The sequence below is a fragment of the Protopterus annectens genome, chromosome 6.part0 (assembly GCF_019279795.1).
Source record: "Protopterus annectens isolate FY-2018-M chromosome 6.part0, PAN1.0, whole genome shotgun sequence".
NCBI classification, from domain to species: domain Eukaryota; kingdom Metazoa; phylum Chordata; order Ceratodontiformes; family Protopteridae; genus Protopterus; species Protopterus annectens.
Genome location: NC_056737.1, coordinates 603,465,748 through 603,486,137, shown reverse-complemented (window position 1 = coordinate 603,486,137; position 20,390 = coordinate 603,465,748).

The following is a 20,390-nucleotide window of genomic DNA, read 5'->3' as shown; positions in this document are numbered from 1 at the left end:
TACATGTACAGAGACATGCAATAGCTCTCTGATCTTGTAGCCCAGGCAGGTATCGCCCTAGCCCTGAGAAGCATTCTGCATTCATCCAGACTGAATGCAGTACAATGACTGAATTATTCACTTCAACAGTTGGTTATGCTTCTGGTGTCATTCCAAGGGTATCCAGTATCTGTCTGCTTTGAATGACATGGTCAACAGAGCACATTGCTTTGGCACAGATGACCTGCACCCGTCAGCTCTGGGATTATGGATAAAATCTAAGGCTCTTGCTGGTCCTATAGTGCCTGTTTTAGGCACGGTTCAAATAACATTCACCACCATAACAGGAACAGGCAAGCAAAACCTGAGGGTAATGTTACTCAATGCTCGACATCTTCATTTCAAATGCACTCACCCAAGGCACTCCTTGTAATGGACCACTTCGATATCTCTGCAGTGACTGGGACCTGCTTCTAGGCTCCTGAGAGCACCCCTGCACTAACAGGCTATTACTCGGACCACACCTTTCAGTCATGTAATCAGGAACAGAACAGCCACTGCGGAGGTGTGTCCATATTTCCCAAGGATATACACACCTCCAGGCTGGTTGCTTAGCACAATGCATTAGAGGTAATCCAAGTGCAACTAACTGTGGCCATAACTGCTATACAAATTGTAGCTTGCTACAGATTCCACACCATACCCCACGGTTAACGGCCCTCACTTCTTGGTGTATTGGAAAGTAGGGTTCCAACAGGAACTACTGATGTGCGAGTGACACTACCCCACACTTAACTGGGATACCTACTCATGTACCGACACATTAGGCCAATGCTTTCTGGGATTCATAACCTCCAATCGGCTGGATCAACCTATCCACACCACCACCAGGGCCAACAATATCCTAGACTTGGACAATATCAACATGCGTGACTGGTGTTCCATCCCCTCGTTGGTCAGATCCGAATGTATGCTAATCACCCTTGTTATCCACATCCTGGCACCACACCCTTCATGGAAAACACAGTACAATATTTCTACAAAGCCAACTTCAGGCTTCTTATGACAGCAGTAGTAAACGTCATGACACCTGTGCAGATGGACAATATAGTTACAAACGCTGAATCATACACAACTGCACTTAATTAGCACTTACACGACTGCATGGATCATGCTATCCCAAACAGAGCCTTGATGGTACCCATCAGAAAACTGACGCCACTCTGGGGGTTCACTGCCATGGACATAATGTACAACAGAAGGAGACTATTGCAAAGTAGAGTACAATCCCATGGGTGGGGTAGCTCTCTGGTCAGCCTCCGTAGAAATCTGAGATCACTTATCACATCCTCCAAAGCTAGCTACGTAAACATTACTGTGACTCATTCCAAGGACTACCACAAAGCATTCTGGAGGTATGTCAGTACTCTCAATGGCGATACCCACATAGACATACAATTGTTAGGCATGAACATTACAGAACCGACTGATATTGGCAACATCCTGGCAGATAGGTTCAGTGCTAACTTTACACCCCTCTCACACCCTAAAGGGCCCAAATCTATACAGGAACAATGCAGACTCCCTGCGGTCACAACTACGCAGTTCCAAGCTGCACTCTCTAAAGCCAGGAACACAGAATCCATGTGACCGTACAACATCCCAGGCTGCGATTTACACAAACTTCAGAACGAAATGGCTCCTCACTTGGTCACCGAATTCACTAATAGCCTTGTATCAGGCATTGTGACCCCTGAATGGTGCACAGCAACAGTTATCACACTCCACAAAGGCGGCGCCACAATGGAACAGAATTATTGCCCTATACGCCTGACTAGACTGTTCTGCAAGGCTATGGAGCACATCATCATGAATCTCATTCACAGGGACATTGGTGGCCTCCAAACCTTTGATACCACCCAGTTTGGATTTGTTAGGGCCAGACCATGACTCCTAAACCTGGTGGAGTCCTTTGAGACAGTTACCAAGGTAGTAGATGAAGATAAGGAGTTCCACACAACCTACCTTGTCCTCTCAATGGCTTTCAACACTGTTCCCCATTCTGGTATTGTCAACATTCACATCCACCTGCACATCAGCCCCTACATCACGAGATGTTATGCAAAGTGTCTCACGGACAGGACCCACACAGTGAGGGTAGCATACCCTAGTTCCTACTGTACATCAGTTACAATTGACGTACCCCAGTCCTCAGTCATAGGGCCCCTCACGTTCGGTATATGCTTCTCTGAGGTACAGGCTAGCACAGAAGGACTTACCCTGAATAGGTTTTCAGACGACTGCAAATTAGGGGCCATGATTGATTCACCAGCTGATACAGACACCCTCCATAAGGGTGTCACTGTGATGGATACCTGGTGTCAATAACATGGCCTCAAGTTGCATGCCACAAGGTGCATAGACATCCCCTTTGGATTACACCAATCACCCGCTGACTATCACATAGGTGGTAGTCCCCTACATACATAAGACATTATAAGGGATCTTAGAACACAAGTAGATAGCACCCACTCCTTTGATAACCATATTGCCAAGGTGGCATGGATATCCTTCTACGTGGCCACCCTAATCTGTAATGGGTTTGTAGCTAGAACAAAGGCAGCCATTGTACCTCTCTACTCATGACTTATGAAACACGTTAAAGGGTACAACACCCCATTTGGGATATACCTTATGAGGCAACAACAATAGCTTTAAATACCACAACATTAACACACCAAGAGGATTACTGACCTCCGAAGGATGACGTATGCAGCCCAACTACAGAAAACCCAACTGTACTTATTTGCATACTGCATACTCAGAGGTGATCTCTGTTGAACATACAAGGCCCATGTCCAAAACAATATTGATGAATATGCTCCACATAAGCAAAAGCCACCGAGAGCCACATGCTCTGGGATATGTACCTAAATGCAACAATGACTAGGACATGCTGGAGGGATACATTCCTGAACCGGACACTCACCATGCTTTGTAACATGATTCGTATGTACATCAGGCAGGGACCCTCACAAGCACTTTTCAAGAGATACCTCGATGGGTGGATGGGAGACATGTACGCCAGGGATCTTTGCAGTGGCTCTACTGTACACAGGTGCAGGAAACAAATGGCTCTGCTGTTCACAGGCACAGGACACTAACCTAGGGAGGTGTTGCAAGTGAAAACAAACACTGTAGTTGGGCTTACGAATGGACTTGGCCAGACAGCATAGTACCTAACTATGAACCTATGAAGCTATTACATGTCCTTTGTGCATGGATAATTGAGTAGCTCTTCCATTTCAATTATCTATCATGCTGATACACTGTCTGGTTACTACAAGTCATATGTATCTTGTTATTGTGCATTGTACATGCCAATAGACATACCTGATATTTGCACAATATAACAGTAATGCTATGTAAAATGTTAGACATATCTACCTACAATACTGTACATTTCACATTTTTGCAACAATATCCCATAATGCAAATCATAATTGCACAGCAGGACCACCTTAGACGTGTTATTCTCAGTTATGCATCCATACATATGCCTACTGTTACAGTATATCAACATATACTATCCCCTGTTATGGCACGTACTTGTTGGACAAACCCTGCCACTAACAGCGGCTGGAGTGGAATTGTTGTGTTTAAAGTCCTTATGTAGCATCCCTTGTGGTGTATGAGGTGTTTACCAATTTCTACAAGCGTTACTATGCTCAACAATACATCACTACATAATACCTTTTCCCACTATATGGATTGCGTACACTTTCATTAATACAGAACAGGCATTACATACACTAACATACTGAGTGTTCTACATACCTTCTTAGTAGTCCGAGTTTACAAAAATATCAGTCTTATTCCTTTTCTGTTTTATGGTTTTCTCGTATTTACATACGGTTTGAATGTATGACAAGCCATCCTTTTATACGTAGATACCAGTAACATGTGGTATCCTGCCACCAATTGGTGTTCCGGAGTAGATGATTACATGCACATCAGCTGTGCAGCTACTCCATTAGCCAATTACATGGCAACAGTGGGGTATAATTGAATAATCCACTTGGGTGTTGTCCCTTTGCCTTACCTTCGAGGAAGACGGCCCGGATGTGTTGTTTGTGATGAATTGCAACTGCTATATGGAGAGACACAGAGATATTTTAACTTCATGTCCCCCATGGATTGTGTGTAATGGCTAGAGGATTTAGTTCTACATGTGAATGTAGCTGTTATATCAACTGTCTGATACAAGACTATTGCAAACAAAACCTGTAACATCGGCGTCTGTTCCATTGTACAACAGCAATGATTTCACATAGCACCATTATAGTGTGTCTCTCACAAGGTATGTTAAGGCTTCTGCAGATGTCATTGAGTGAGTGGATGTTTGTGATGTTATTACAGTCTGTATTGCAATTGTTTTGGGTGTGGGGGAGATGTAGGTGGGTGTACATAGCAGATAAAGGTTTGTGGGGACTGCATTTATACATATTCCATATGTGTGTGAGGGCTCCTTCCCTAATTGAAGACCTAACATTTAGTAGACTAATACTATGGTTATTGCAGGCTTATTCATTAAGCCATTGTTAATTGGTTCCTATATAGCATGCAGGTGATGTTGATCCTTCAATCCCTCCGGAAATACATTGGTATGTAATGAAATGTTGCTACATGAAAGTTGTCTCGTGTATTTCTGTCACAGATATTTGCACTCATTGGAGTTGTGTTGGTGACTGAACCTCTTTGGCTTGGGTTGCCACCTTTTCAAATGGCCATAGTGGGACATTTGCAGGATACACATCAGATTTTAGAGGCCGACACATACTCACGGTCAGTAGAAAGTATAGAACTTTACATATATGCCTATATAAAAGCTTATATTCTTGTAGCAGTTTACTTGCTTATCCTGTTTCTTGTTACATGTAGGTATGTTAGATACAGATGACTATTTTATGCAACCATTATATTAATTATGGAACATGCAGAACATCTCGAGATTGTAGGATATTGGTATTTGTACTCATTTTGGTCAGGACACTACTGCACATAGAGGGACTGCCCCTCGCAAGGTGGAACAGGTGTTAACCCCATGTTTAGCTCATGTCCATAGCACATATTTATAATAGTGCATTATAGCAATAACCCATGCCTGGGTGTGGGTAATGGTGAATTTACCCGCAGTTGGTGTGGTTTGTTCACGAGGACGAAACCCGAGTGGCCAAACAAAGACAACTGTGGGTAAATCCAGCATTACCCACACCCAGGCATGGGTTATTGCTAAAATATAGTCTCCATATCCTTTGTTCATAACATTCGGTCGTGGCGGAATTTGCGATTGCTATGGTCCATGTTGTGCACATATTTGAAGACTTTAACTGCTGTATACGGCATACCCATGGATTTAGGAATGCACACATGTCCAACAACCACATTACCCTTCACAGACTCCCAAACCCCACAATACCAAAGACTCGAACTCGCAACAGTCAAACTCCCAGAACTAACACAAACACAGAACACACACATGCGCACACAGACACACTGCTAGCCATCACATCCAAACAAACCATCCAACACTACATATGGCCAGGTGACCATGCTCCATACACACCCCATGTAGGTGGCTGCGCCCCCCACACCAAACCCAGGAGCGGCCTTAGGTCAACTGGTGCCCTAGGCAAAGGGCACAACGGCACCCTCCACCACACCACCCAGTGCCCCCATCCTGGTCTACCTACACCAAATAAATACTGGTAAAGTGCCCCTACTAAAGCGGCACCCTAGGTGGTTGCTTAGTTGGCCTATGCCTAAGGCTGGCTATGACTACACCTACTGTAATAATCTACCTCCGAGTTAGCACGAACTGACACACGAAGCAAACACACACACATTACAGTCCCACGGAAACACACACCGCACTCAGAACACACACTTACACACACTACAGCAATCAGTAACACACTTAAAACACAGTACCTACCTGGACCACAGCACCAGCAGCAATAACTAAATGTCCCTTAACATTGTGATAATAGTACTCAACAGTTCTAGTGTTCCGGTACTGTGGTCTTTCAGTCTTTAAGCCTCGTGATTACACGTGTCGGTATGTAAAGCATTAAGTATTTGGTAGTATCCTATTTATTTGTACCTCCATGGTTATGTACATGTTGTTAACCTATCTATATATTTGCAGATATATGTATATCCGTATATCGACATATATCTGTCTATCACCCTTTCTTTCTATCAATATATCTCTCTCTCTCTCTCTCTATATATATATATATATATATATATATATATATATATTTATAGAGAGAGGGAGAGAGAGAGAACACACCTTTTGTTGAGTACATGGTGGTGTATACTATTTCCTGGACTCCGCCCTTTTGTGTTTTAACCTGTCACAATACACACCTTCTGTTGGTACATCTCAGGTAGCTTAGTGGTAGGTGATTGTGTACATGGTTGCGTGTTCTACTCCTGGCAGTGGTAGTTTTACCTCTCAGAGCAGGCACTATTAGTACAAGGGTGAATAATGCAGATTTCAGCTGTTCTGGCCAGCTTTGACCGTGATCTGCATGATAGTCAGCAAAGCTTAGACCTGTTTTGCGCATATCCGTGTAGTCATGTTTAAATGATGCTTACCATCACATGCCGCCGCATAAATCTGCTAACATGTGCTTAAATGTGCTCTAATGACCTGCATCCTACATCCATTATTCATGCCATCAGAATTATGTAACAGCCCTTGCAGGTCTTGGAACCGGGAACATGCACAACACAGTCAGAGGCTTTACCACTGGGGCATCTGGGATATGTACAAGTGTTATGGTGTTTTGTATGTGGACTGTATTACGGCTGTTCCTCCATACTGCAAACAAATGTGTAACTCAGTTAGTTTACATATGGATGATACCTATTAATGGTATGACCAAGTGATGTTTAATGGATGTGCTCCAGCTATGGGAATCCATGTCACAGTGAGCCACACACTGTAATGTGCTACACCTTGCCACAACCATAACTGGAGAATGCTGGGGTGACAGATACCTGTCATGGGTACTCCCCATGCTTTGGAACTATATCCCAGATTACATTATATGGAGCCCATCATTAACACACCAGGGAATCCTTGTAGAGTGGGATGGGAACAGTGGTTACACCCCAGGGATCCCGCAATTGGCTCTGCTCCACAGAGGGACAGTTAATCGATTGGGTGGTGACAGCAGACACATTTTGGCTAGGCTGATGAATGGCCTCTGACAATCAGGCATGTACCTACCAATGTACCTAGGAACCTATACATACAGTAGCAACACATGCTGTTAGCTTCATTTACTGTTCCGATGTTGACTTACCTTGTACCAATAGCTGTTGTGTGTGCAATAGTTGAGGGCTGCCTATGTAGGATTCACACAGTAGACCACCTATACATAACAATTTACAGGTGGTCGTGTGTGTGTGCCATCCATTTTACTGTGTGTGCAGGTGGAGAAGTGTGTCAGTCCGTAGGTTTCTACACTGTCAGTGTATGTTCTATACGTTCCCTCTTTGCCAAGGCATGGGCATATTGGGCATGCCTCTGTCTGCCTACTGGGGCTGGCACAGGGTGTTCATGGTCTGAATCCCTCTGTGCCTGTGATACCCTTGGCAATTGCGATGGGCTGTGAGGGCATTCACCATTATGTCCCTGCTGCAGCTGTTTCCGCAGGATCATATTATGTAGCATGGCACATACTATGAAGATGTGGGCACACGTGCCTGGAGAATACTGCAAGGCTCCACCAGATATGTCCAAGCAATGGAACCGTGATTTCAGCATCCCAAACACACGCTGTATGATGATTCTGGTTTGCAAGTGTACCTCATTATGGCGCTCTTGCATGGGTGTGTGTGCATTTCTGATGGGAGTCATCATCCACAGCTCCAGTGCTTAGCCAGCATCCCCCACAAGGTGGCTATATGGGATGTCACCCCTGACAAATACCCGATACAGCTGTGAGGCATGCCAGATGTGGGAGTCATGGTAACGTCCAGGGCTGCCAGCATACACATCCGTGATAATGCCCTGGGCATTGCACATGACTTGGCAGTTGATGGAGTGGTATCCCTTGCGGTTTATGTAGCGCCTACCATGCTCACCAGGTGGTAACTTGATATGTATGTGTGTGCAGTCTATTGCATCCAGCCTCTGGGTAGTCTGCCACAAGGTGGAAGAGATGCATATTGCTGGCCAACTCCTTCTGAGTTCGGGGGAAGTATATATGCTCATTGGCATATGGTAACATGGCATCCAGGAACTGGTGGAGTACCCTGGATGCTGATGCCTGTGAGATCCCCATGATATTTTCAGTTGGCCTTTGAAAGGTACCTGTGGCTAGTATTTTCAAGCTTACACATACCTTTGTGTCCACTGTGATGGGTTCCCCTCTGTTGTTTCTGGATCTGAGGCGTGGCCAGCACAGCTCAACAATTTGCTGTATGATGTCCCTGTCCTCCCTGTAATGCTCTACTATCTCCAGATCAGGTCACCCCTGGTAGGTTACCCTTGGTCTGAAACCTCTTCTCCTCCTCTGGGGCCTGAGGTGGTTGTCAGCATCATCCTCCACACCACCTTCAGTCTCCAACACATGGTGATGAATCACAGCTATGGCAGCTCCCAACAAGTACATTGTAAAAGTTCCCCGTGCATTTACACCGATTGTGCAGTGTTTGGGAATACACGAGTGTGTGTGTGAGGTGCCTTCAAACTTTATACTATTGTGCTTTGAACACTGATGATGTCATAGGGTGTGTATGTAGAATCAGAGCTGCAGGGTATCTTACTTATGCGTTTTACCACAGGTACTGCTATTGTGGTGCCTTTGGTGTTGAATTACATTTAGCTGCCATGGATCACCTCTTGCTCTTGCCTTCACTTTTCATAACAATTCCCCTCCCATTGTCAGGCATGCATCCAGCAGCCTGCTTTCTTGTTTTGTAATTTCCCAAACCAGGATTGTGTTGGAAAATGTGTTCTATAGCCAATCTACTGCAGGTTTGCTTTGCTCTATGGTGACAGTTCTCTTTTCTTTGCAATCCGACACCTCCCCTATCCTTTTCTGCAGGTTGCTACTATCAGCCTTGTTAGCTGCTGTCAATGGCCCATTGTGAGTTAATAGGTGTTAATTACTCAGTTGTACTCCAATTACCCTACTGCTGCATTCCCTTATTGTCTTCCCGTAACCTTCCTGTTTCAGCTGTGGTGCGCGCCTCATGCAGCCGTTTACTGGGATTTGAGCGCGTTGTCATCCACGTATATATGTGCTTTCGGGCACCATGTGTGCTCTCAGCTAAGCAAAGCTATGGCTACATCCACACCCCTATCCTGCAGCTTTGCTTAGCAATGGGCAACCTGGATTTGCAATGCTCCAATGTGCTTACAGCTATGGTGGCACACCCCACTGCTGATGTCATGTATACCTCCCGGCCACTCCTCGGTGTTGTACCTCTGCTCCATATGGTGCATACTTAGGCCAGCGGGACGTTTGCGATTCAGTATTACTTGCCTCATTTGCATGGCATTGACTACTAATTCATAGTTACCGTGCCAAACACTGTCACAGACCGTTAGCAACCCTTGCAGCTTGGTTGTGGTGCAGCATGCATACTATTATGTATTATGGTGAAATCATGATTTGTGTTGCATTGCAATTTTATGACATCTGTATATATTTTCCTTGTGTTCCCTTTTGTGCACACATGCCCTGCGGTTGTACTTTGCGTTAATGTGGCCATGACATTGAATGTTATTTTTTATGTGTTGTGCATGCTTTTTTATGCCATTGGCTGTATATTTAGCCATTAGCATATGTTAACTTTGTAATACGTAAGTTTGGTCTGCTTTCATGGCTCCGATGTTCTGTTTGGAAAAATGTAAACTTTTTTTTGGTTTACATTTCTGTATGCTTACATTACGCCTGCACCACTTCATGAATCGCTATGTACCTTCATTTGCGTGCTGCACTACTGTGCATGGGGTGATTAGCATACATGAGCCGAGAGCTGCACAGATCGGGCGTACGCTGGTAGTGCACGTGGAATTGGATCGTACCTGAATCGCTCGGCAGCCATATTTGGCATTATACCGCCTACGCTACGCCTGCGTCTGGTGCAAGCTTCATGAATCCCGGGGATTGACTAATCTGTTAGTATAGTTGTTTTTTTTTTTGTTTTTTTTTTCACAATAAGTATGAGGTTCTAATGTCTCTCACAATCCAATGCCTGCAACAGTCTGAGTCAAGAGGAACAGTGGGGGAAGGCTTCAGTAAAAAGATGGGAGGTACACTAGATGACATCAGGGAGATTATTCAAACTACTAATGGGAGCCACATTCAGTTCTAGCATGCTATCTGTCTGGCAATATTAACTGACTGCAAGGCTATGTGATTTATAATAGCATGGGCACAACAAAATCAGAAGAGACATCAGGAATGTTATCTCAACTCTTGGACAGGCAAGAAGTGCGTATATGCTTTTGTGTGTGTGTGTGTGTGTGTGTGTGTGTGTGTGTGTGTGTGTGTGTGTGTGTGTGTGTGTGTGTGTGTGTGTGTGTGTGTGCATGCTCGTTTTACTGTATGCATGTTAGTGGGAGAGTAAACAAGTACGTGCCTGTGATAAAGCATTGTCGGCCTTTATATCGCTAACTACAGTAGTAAAATGTTGATCTTCACTCGAGGTAGTTAACAGTGATTCAGAGACATGTAATTTAGCTGACAATGAAGTCTTCCTTATTGTGTCTAATGAGTCTAAATTGCAAATCTAGATTTTACAGAAACAAGGCCCTTTTACCTCAGGCCTTATGAGTATTGGGGTTCTTTCTGAATCCCTGAGATTGACTTACAAATGAGGTTTGGCAACAAACCAATTTGTCCAGGGACATCTTCAGAGTTAGTGGCTGGGTGCAGCTAGGGGACCTGACTGGTGGTGTTGAAGGGAGTGCAAGCCATTAATAATGTGGACAGTAAATTATATTAAAAAAAAAATTAGAAATGCAAGTTAGGGTGGGAGGTAAATGTGTATACTTCAGTTAACGGTTGGTGGTGCACATAATTTGAAAAGGGGACTGGTTTGATAGTAGCTTGTTTACAGTGGTTAAGAGGTTATAATAGGAAGAATTAACTCATTAATTCTTGTTGGAGCTCAAAAGCCATTGCTTGAAGTGCATTGGTGTGGCAGTTTGACCGGGATCTCGGTATTTGAGAAATGTGTGGTCTTTTTGGGCTGATTCAGAGATTCTGTAGTGCATAGTTGAGGCTGTTCTCAGGCGGTGAGATTGCATAATAACAGCAGCCAGCTGCATATGTGTACGTAATGGTTTGTGGCATACCTCACACCTGTACAGAGTTTTGGCTAGTATTTTGGTCCGGGTTTCATAAAATTGTGGTTTTCTGGCAGATTAGTGGTGAATTGTTAAGGGCTGCAGTCCTAAAATGATGAACATTTCAGTTTTATACTCGATGCCCTTTAGAAAATTTATGCTAATGCAAGATCGGTCATTCTGACAGCTTTCTGGAATTCTAGGAGTAATAGTTACAGATGGTACCTATTTTAGGGCCTGGGTCCCACATTTTTGGCATTGTCCAGATTTCTTGTTTAAGAGGTTGAGCTAGGGTTGGGGGTGTGTTGTGCTGCTGTTGAAAGGGGGGGGGAGAAGAAGCTTTGGCAATAGTTATAAAGGGGGGGGGCACCTGCAGATCACCCCTGGCTCCTCAAAAGGTTTTGTGGAATCTTTCACAACCCCCTCTTTACCCATAAGGTGTCTGCCATGTGGAATGGGTATGGGAGGGGAGGAGGTTTTGTGGAATCTTTCACACCCCCCTCTTTACCCATAAGGTGACTGCCATGTGGAATGGGTATGGAAGGAGGGGAGTGCCTAAGTAGTTCAACTTGTTGAATGCTTCCCAAACAGGTTTCTTTATCTGTCCCTGATAAGGGCTCAGATGGTTCTGGCCCTGCTAATTTGTTCAGAAGTACTGACTGGTGGGAAGGGGAGAGGGAAAAGACAAAAAAAAGCCGGGGGTGTAGCATTACATTGATTGTGCCTGATTCTGTGGGTAAGGCATGGATAAGCATAGGTACAGCATTTCTAGCAGCAATTTTACCTTAACTAATTAATATGCTATGGCTGATAGAGCTGAAAGTGGCTAGTTAAGTGTACAGGATACTTCACATCTGTCCCTGAGTATTAGCGACGTCTCTGACTTTAGGTCAAAAGAATACTTCTGTTCCTCTTAATTCTGCCTTATAATAATAATAATAATGAAAAAAAAAAAAAGAGCTGTAGGGGTGGGGTTTGCACACACTTCTACTTTTACAGGTAGTACATGGTCATTTCTTTTGACCGGAAGTGGCAGAATGTATGGGATTTTACCAAATATTTTGGGTCCATTCTTCAAACCTTGCAGGCTGAGTTCCCAGACGTGGTAGCTAGCTTAATCCAGATTTTAAGGCTTGTGGGCAGTGACAAGGTTGTCTCATAGATGTAATGTAAAGGATTTCATTCCCAAGGTGGTTAGGGGTCTTAGGGCTAATGGGTATAAAGGAGCTGAACTGGTAAGCACAATACCTTTAGGAATGTTGCCTCTAGGAGGAGCAATCAGTGTAATGCTATTAATGGTAAGTTAATTACAAGGCTCATAGGACAGTTGTGGCAGGCCAATTGCATGGGATGATCAGGGTAGGCCTCTGGCTGTGCTTAGAACATGATTGGCATCTGGTAGCACTCAAAGTTGTCATTATTTTAGTTGTGTGCTAGCAATTTACACTTTTCCTTTCTTTAGTAGGAGTTGAGGTGCAGAGTGAGTGGTGCATAATGAGGTCACAGATGGCAGTCTGTGGAGTGAGCAGAAGTCACTGGCCTGGAAAATTGGAGTTGACAGGTGGGAAGGTGCACAGGGGACCTTTGTTGGATGGCTAGAATGAAGGAGGCCCAAAAGGTGATGGGGTGGATGCAGTAGATGTCCTGGTAACCAGAGGGCTGCACAACGAGGTCACAAAGGAGGTACGTTGGGGGCAAGGTTAAAACATTGCTGGGGATTGTTTATGGGGAACATGAAATTTTCACAGGTGGGGTAGTTTCACATCAGTCATAAGATCATATGAAGTTATTAGGCCAATATCTCCAGGGCTTTTACTAGTCGGCCAAGTTCGGTCCTTGCCTCCAGATGGGTGGAACCTATAGGGTGAATTTAGTTACCCAACCAGTTGCTTAAACAGTATTTATAATTTGTTTCCTAGCACTGATAGGAAGTTTGTAAGTAACATGTGCGTCTAAGAGTAGGGTTGATAGGCATTGCAGGTACGCAAGGCTTGGTGATAAGTAGGAACTAGGGTTCCAGTGGCTAGTGTCATTAACGGGGGGGGGGGGGTCTGCTTGCTAAATGCTTTCTTGCCTTATAATGGATAATGGGTATTATGGCGGGATTACTAGGCAAGTGATCCATTAAAAATTAAGATATCTATTGTGGGGAGAAAGGGGCTGCAGTTAGGCATGATGGCATATTATTGACTTGTTTGTTTCAAGTGATATTGGGCTTTTTAGAGTTTTAGTGGCACATTGTGCTTGTGAGGTTTTGTCTGGAGTGGCTTTAGTGTTTGGTGGTGCATTGAGCAGGTAATGACATGGGAACCAGTGTGTGAAGCTACTATTGGTGGTTAGGTAAAGAGAGTTTATCCAGGATACAGAGGTTATGTTAGGTTATGAGGTTATGGTTTGTTACTTTAGCATGGTAGAGGTATCAAGGTTTAATTTCAGCTGTTCAGGCAATTGGCTATTTTGGCTATTTATTTGAGAGGACTTTGGGAGGTGATAACATAGATCCAGTTTATTTGGAGAGGATGCTGTACACCAAATGATGTTTGGCTTAATGCCTTTTAATGGGCAATTAGGTTGGAAGTTTGGTAGGGAAGAGGGGGAACAGCCTGGTCAGGCTGGTTGGTAGAGAAGTGGGACAGGCTTGCCCTCTTCTGTTCCCCCTCTGGTGTTTGGATGTTCATTTCAAGGGTTTGGGAAAGGAAAGTGAGCAGCTGGAGGATGCTTGTTAAATAAATAAGCGGAGGTAAGGATGCTGCTTATTTGGTGGACAGTAATTCAATAAATGGTGTATGAAGTGAGTCTTGGATGCGGATTCATAAGTAAAATAAGTGAGCAGGGGTATGGACACTGCTTACGGGGGGAGGATGAGTAGGTCACGCTGTCCTGATTAACACTACATGGGTGTTTATGCTGTGATTAAAGCAAATATACTGTGTTCAATTGTAGTTAATAAATGTTGGTTATCAAGCTATGTTATGGAAGTTTAATAAATGTCATCGTCAAATGTCATTCGGTGTGATGTGTTTATCTGAATTGGACAGGGACAAATCCTACGTTTATACAATAAATAAAAATACTTTGGTTTATTGCTGTTATACCTCATATAGTCTAAATAAACAATGCATTACATTAATTTTACTATTGCCCTAGAAAGCATTTTTCTATAATCATGTTGTATATGAACTGGTAATAAAACATAAAAGATATATCTGATCTGATACGTATCCTTCTGCATATTACTATAGATATTTATGCTATTAAAATTATTCCTTTGTGCTTCATAGTGAAATAGTTTAAGCAAGGTTATTCCTTCTGAAAAATTAACCTATTATTATTATAAAAAGGACCCTGAGTATAACAAATAAAATAATGAACAATGTGCGGAAAATGACAGAAGTTAAATCCAGGAAAATGAAAATATTGCCTAAATGGATTGCTAACTTACCAGAAGGGAGAAGCAAGTAACTAAAATATATGGTTAAGGGTATGGAAAGATCCCAGTTGCTGAAAGCAGGTATGATGATTGAGAGCCTACTGGAGTGGTAAAGAGCAAAAAAAGAAATATAACTTACACCAGAGGGACTATCTTCTATATCTTCTATATCAAGGTTTAAAATCACAGCTAAATAGCAAAAAAAGGGAAAGAGGCCTAAGGAATGTAATGCCAGAACTGGTAAAGTTACTTACAAATCCAGGAACAGAAAAGGGTAACAAATGGAGGATTCTGAGATGGACAATTACAGAAATCAAGCAGCAGAAATGTGAATACATTTGGAAAAAAGGATGGAGAAATAACCAAAGAACAATGGAAAGAGGTAGGTCAGACTCCTAGATTCACACTTAAGGTTGCGAATATTTGCATAGAAATTGTTATGTACGTATTTCTATTGTCTAATCAGAGTGAATAACATTTTCTGTCATCTACAAAGCAATCACTGCATGTATCATTCTGAGCCCTACAGAGGGCTCAGGTGGTCACAGGCTTAACTGGAAATTTAAGGCAGTTTAGGCTCAGACTGTTGTGTCTCCTGAGTTTAATATCTACTACAGTCTTCACAATAACATCTGAAAACATAAGTAGCTGCATTTTTAAGTGAATTGTGAGGTGTCAATAGCTTTAGAACTAATGCAAGCTTCATGGACTTTCCTTTGATGTCTAACCATTGTTGCTGAAATAGCAGTGTTAGACAATCTTCTGGAAATGTTTCCCTTTCTGTAAGCAAGTCCGGTGCAGATAGACTGTAGATGGTTGTCATGAGGGCTGAAAAGTTGTCTAGGCTCTCATACAGAGCACGTATCGTGAACAACCTGGGGATGTGGCTCCACTTCAGCTGGCTGAAGTTAAAATTGATACTCCTGACCTTGATTACCTTGGACAAAAGCTGTTTCTGGGGCCTAACTTAATTTGGTCAGAAAACCAGTCCATCATATAGTACCTAAAAATATCAAGTAAGCGCAAAATCATGAAGCCTTGTGAAGGAATGTAATGCTTATTTGGAAGTAGGCCATATATATATATATATATATATATATATATATATATATATATATATATATTTATTTATATATATATATATATATATATATATATATATATATATATATATATATATATTTACATACATATACACAGAGAGAGAGACACACACACACACACACACACACACACACACACACAAGTTCACATTTCTACAAAGTGAATGATCTGGGAGATCCCAAAACTGTCTCCTGGAGATTTAGGCATCATGCCTGGATAGAGTACTAGAAATGGGATATACCAGACATTAAACTTTTTGCCTCTCAGCAGAGCATAGTCATCTCTTCTGCTCCATATTGCAGTCAAGGGGAAGTCCACTGTTCTGAGTTCATCACGTAGGGAGTGGTCGTGTTGTGACACAGGAGATCCTTTATGAATTTCTGACATTCTCTGAAACTAAATCTCATCACAAAGTTAATAGAAGAATGATCAAAATGTATTTTCATCGTGCTCTGGTGGCTGTGAAGAGTATAGTTTCAGGCTCTCAGGCTACTGGTGATAAGTGATAAACAATGGTTAATATCTACAGTCTTAGTGTCATTTTTTTTGCACATCTTACCCTTTCCTATCCTGCTTGATATTAAGTGGTAAGTCACATAGCTAAGGTGGAATTAATCCCCCAAAATGATGATGATACCCTAGGGAGCTATGGATGTTAAAGGAAAACAAAATATGCAAAAAGCACTATAGGTGGGAGTCAGTTAAATTAAAATAACAAAAACAAAAAATTATGGAACAATTAGAAGCAGTAAGGAAAGGAGTTAATGAAAGCATGAAACAGTTTTATTGCATTTAATAGAGACTGGAGCTGCCATGTGTCAATTCCATGAAGATAGTTCATATTAAAGAAAAATCAGACATTTGTAACAAGTTATTCTGGTATAAAGTAAAAAAACATAATTCCTCAGATGACTGTGCCCCTTCTGAGAAGGGACATTACTAGTGACTGTGAAAGAATCACAAAGATGCAGTGGCCATATTGCTCTGATAGATAAGGTGACTCCCTTTAACAAATCATATCAATAATCAATTAAAAATGATCCTACAGCAGCCATCTGATTTCATGCATCAGCTGCCCCATCCTTTTAGCTTTGTTTGTGTCTTTTGGCTTTTCCCGGTTAGGGTTGCCACAGCGGAACTCCGGTCTGCTAATGATTGGCAGTAGATTTTTACGTACTGGCTTGCCAGGCCTAATGCACAACCTTCAACGAAGGAATGCCCATTCACGCATGTCGCTACACAGAAGACGCTCTAACTGAGAATCGAACGGGCAACGTCTAACTGTGAGGCGACAACGCTACCACAGCACCACCACATGCTGTGATTAAATAGCTCCCAGGTGGTCACAAAGCACAGTGACAGACTGTGACAACAAAAGCCCTTTGAAGATGTGAATTTACCAGCTGTATATGAAGCCATATATCAGTTCATCAAAGTTGGATCACAATAAAAACACAAAGGACTTTTAATAAGGTATTTGGTACAAAACTCACTCTCACTCTCACTCTCACTCAACCTCTTTCTTCTTCACTTGCAACTGCAGGACACAAATAACAGCCACAGTGATCTACTTTACTTCACCTATAGGGCACATCACCTCCATGTGAACTTCCATAGAAATTCTCTCACTCTCACTCTCACTCTACCTCTTATGCAAGCATCATATGGGATTGCAAAAAGTGGTGAAAAAAGAGAAATGGTAATCTTCTTCACTTGCAACTGCAGGACACAAATAACAGCCACAGTGATCTACTTTACTTCAACTATAGGGCACATCACCTCCATGTGAACTTCCATAGAAATTCAGTGATACTGCTACCATTGCCCACATTTCTATTTGTATTCCTGCAGGAAACAGTGAAAAAATAAGAATTACTGCAGATGTCCTTCAACTTAGAGCATTTAGATACTATGATCTGCCCCCCTCCCCAATTCACAATGACCATTCGATTGTGATCATCCTAACTGTCCCTTGCTTTCACGCACCATCTGCCTCCCCAGTAAATAATCACTTATGGTGATTTGTAATCACAAAAAGTGTTAAAAAATACAAAAAGGTAGCCTAATGTGCATGATTAATCATTATGATTTGTCTTTAATGCGCAGTTCACAAAACAAACAAAAAACTTAACTGTAGCTCTCAACCATTTAGCACAATAACCAGGAACAAAACCAAAGAGTTAGGGATGGGGTGAAAGCCCATAATTTTTTTGTCTTTGTTTACTTGGAAAGTCCGACTGGGTAATACCCATTTTCAGCACATGCCCAGGGAGAAAACGCTCCATTTGCTTACATTGCGTTATACCAAGTTTCAGTCATGCACAGAATAATTATATTTCTATTTACATTTATACACAAACAGTAGTTTTATACATTAAGATTTTACAGAGGTGGAAGTTATTAAAGAGAAGGCACACTTGCAACTTAGTGAAATGTACAGGCAGCAGCTGTGTATAAAAATAGTTTTGTCATTGCAGTAAGAGCTTGAAAATATTATATTTAAGAAGAGTATTTGGTGAGTATCATACAGTGAACACAAAGTTTTAACCTTGGGATGAGCATGTACAGGACCAGGATTGGTTAAGATGTTGTTTAAGCAGTGGTTTAAAACTAATGAGTTTGTCAGAGAGTTTTCTTTGCATGGTGTTACAATTCCAAAGTTTAGCAATATATTGAGAGTAGAGCGAGTCTCCTGCAACATTATTTGACTTATTTGTAAGTAATAATAATTTGTTACTAGAACTGGGGTCCCTTGCTGGACTACTGGATACTAATAAGTTTTGTAGTACAGGACATGTTTCTGGATGATTGAGTTTGTGCAATCTCTAGTTATTTGTGAATATGTTAGACAGTTGTGCAGTTAAAGCCAGTTTAATTGCTTTAATCTAAAACTGGTGTTATGAGGGTGACTGGTGACAAATTTAGCTGTTTTATCATAGCAACAGGCAAATTTCTTTCCTTGAGCATTGTTTAAGTTTGTTAGGATAGGAGTGGTGTATAAGAGAGTTGGCAGGAAGAAGGTTTTGGCTAGAGTTTTTCTTGCAGTATCTGTAAGGAATCAATTGATCCTGTAAAGGGACCCTAGCTTCTGATCTGTAGATTTAATGATGTGAAGTATAGAAGTTTATTGTGAGTTAGTTTTAATGATGGTATTATTTGCTGACTTTATGATAAAAGGTTGATTTTGATATTGGTGACTTTTTGAGGTGGAAAGCATTAGCTTAGTTTTCTTGGGGTTGAGTAGGAGGTTTGATTCATTGAGTTAGGTTACTGCAGAAGAGAAAGATTTTTGGGTAATGTCTTGGAGTTTATTTATTGTTGCGGCTGCACATTTTAATGTTGAGTCATGTGAGTATTAAACCAAATTAGCATGATGACTGCATGTGTGGAGGTCATTGCTAACTATATTAAATACTAGAGGACCCAGGGTGCATTCCTAAGGGACAACTGTAATAATCGGTTGAAAGGATGAGTAAGCATATTGCCATTTAACTGCTTGTTGCCCTCCAGAAAGGTAACTAAGGAACCACAACAAGGAACATCGTGGAAGTCCTATTGAGGAGAGTGAAATGACCAGTTGCTGGTGCCAGATAGTATCAAATGGCTTTGTCAAATCTAAGAACATGCTGGACACAAGCAGATCATCATTTCTATATTGGTTTATTATATTGGTAAAATGTACTGGAGCAGTAATGGTGCTTGGTGGGGCCTAAAGCCATATTGTATTTAGGAGAGCAGGTTATTTGAGGTTAGGTATTGCATCAGTTGATTATGGATGCATTTATCCAATATTTTGGAGAGGAGGTTGAGAATTGCTATTGGTCTGCAGTTATTAATCACTGTAGATGTGCTGCCTTTGTGCAGTGGTACGATGTAGGATTTTTTTCCACAGTGGTGGGACATATCTTTCTGTTATGGATCTATTAATTAGTATGGACACAGGAAAGGTTATAACTTCTGCAGCCATTATTAGATATTCTGATGATAGTTTGTCTAAAGCTGCAAAAGTAGTTTTTAGCTTAAGAGCAGCTTCCTTACAAGTGAGGTAGGTACTGAACTAAAACTGAAGAGCTGTGAGTGGTTTTGACTGGACAGGAGTAGAGCAAGGGGGCAAATGTGTTAGGGTCTAACAGAGATAATATTGATTGTATAAACCAGGAATTAAACTATGTTGGATGGAGTCTGTCATACTGTCTGTTTTTGGAGAGGTACTGGTGATCTTGCCAGGGTGCATTAATTTGTTTAGTAATGACCAAAAGGTTTGGGTTGTTTATATCTTTGTCTCATAGTTTGGTATAGTATGTTTGCTTATCCTGTTTGATATGGAGTTTTGCAAGGTTTCTAAGATTTCTAATTGCTGGAAGGCATTTTGAATTCTATTTTTATATAAATTTTCCAAGCTTTATCCCTTTTTATCATGATTTTTTTTGTTTCCTTTGTCAGCCATGGTGTGGGGTTGGACTTTATTCTTTTATTACGTACTGTTGCTTTATTACATAC